The sequence below is a fragment of the Grammomys surdaster genome, unplaced genomic scaffold (assembly GCF_004785775.1).
Source record: "Grammomys surdaster isolate TR1022 unplaced genomic scaffold, NIH_TR_1.0 60, whole genome shotgun sequence".
Classification (NCBI taxonomy): domain Eukaryota; kingdom Metazoa; phylum Chordata; class Mammalia; order Rodentia; family Muridae; genus Grammomys; species Grammomys surdaster.
The window spans coordinates 6,693,076-6,694,716 of NW_021604562.1; positions in this window are offsets into that span (position 1 = coordinate 6,693,076).

A 1,641-nucleotide genomic window follows, 5' to 3' on the forward strand; every position below is an offset into this window, starting at 1 on the left:
TTTCTTTTCTCTTCAGTGTCTTCCTTGAGTTCAGTTAACATTTCTTTCACGCTTTCCTGTTTCGGTCATTGATTTTTCCATCTCCTGTAGTTTGTTAAAGGAAAAGCACCGGGCAGTGGTGGCACATGCCTTTGATCCCAGCACTTGGGAGGCAGAGGCAGGTGGATTTCTGAGTTCAAGGCCAGCCTGGTCTACAGAGTGAGTTCCAGGACAGCCAGGGCTACACAGAGAAACCCTGTCTCGCTCAAAAAACAAACAAACAAACAAACAAAATAATCAAAAAATAACAAAAAAAAAAGAAAAGGAAAAAGAAAAAAAAAAGGAAAGCATACATGCTTGTGCATGCCTTGTGCCTCTGGAGGCCAGAAGAGGGCACTGAATATCCTGAACTGGACTTATAGATGGATGGTTGTGAGACATCATTTGGATCTCAGGAACCAACCCTGTGTCCTCTGCAAGAACAAGTTCTCTTAGTCACTGAAACATCTCTGCAGCCCAATTCCTCTGCTTTATGGTTCTTGTTATCAAGGGATGATTATTTTTATCCACTGAAAAGTTTTGACTCTTAGAGACTGGGGTGTAGCCCAGTGGTAGATCACTTGCCTAACATGTGCAAGCCCCTGACATCAATTCCCAACACCACATACAGACACCAAATAAATAAAGATATACCTATTACAAAAAGTTTAGAGAGATGTCTCAGTAGTTAAGAGTTCTTCCAGAGGATCTAGGTTTAGTTCCCAGAACCTATTTAGCAGCTAACAACCATCACACACACACACACACACACACACACACACACAGAGGGAGAGAGAGAGAAAGAAAGAAAGAAAGAAAGAAAGAAAGAAAGAAAGAAAGAGAGAAAGAGAGAGAGAAAGAACACAGACATACATGATGCAGGCAAGCCGTGCATGCACAGAAGTAAAAACAGTTTCGACTGCGCACGGTGTATGGCCACAAGCATCTAGTACCAGCAGTCTGGAGGTGGAGGCAGGAGAATAAGGAGTTTGAGCAGTCCTTGGCTCTACATCTAGTTCAAGGTCATCAAAGACAAAAGCAAGCAAGCAAGAAAGAAATAAAAGGGGAGCATAGAGCAGGTCCTAGGCGGCAGTTCTATACCCAACCTCAGAAAACCTAGAGAAAGAGGGCCTCCCAGGAGCTTTAACTCAGGCAGCATCCCAGGTAAGGAAAAAATAACACTTGCCCCATACAGGGAGCAACTGGGACCCACTGGGACCCAGGAATTCACTCCTGGCCCGGAGCGCGGGATCCTTCCAGTCTGGGCCCGAGCACTCGGCAGATCCTGGAAGTCAACTCTGCACCCAGTCTCACAGAACCCAGAGGAAGCGGGGCTCTCAGGACCTCTAACCCAAGCAGTATCTTAGGCTAGGAGGTGGCATTATTTGCCCCAAACAGGGAGCAACCAGGACCCACTGGGACCCAGGAATTCACTCCTGGCCCAGAGCACAGGTTCCTTCCTGTCTGGGCCTGAGCACTGAGCAGATCTTGGGCCTCAGCTCTAACCTCAGCAGCAAAACCCATCCCAAACAGTTCTGACACAACCTAGATAATAGGAAAGACAGGCCCCAGTCAGAGAGAGTACAGATAGCACAAAGGAGATCCAGATGATGAAAGGCAAGT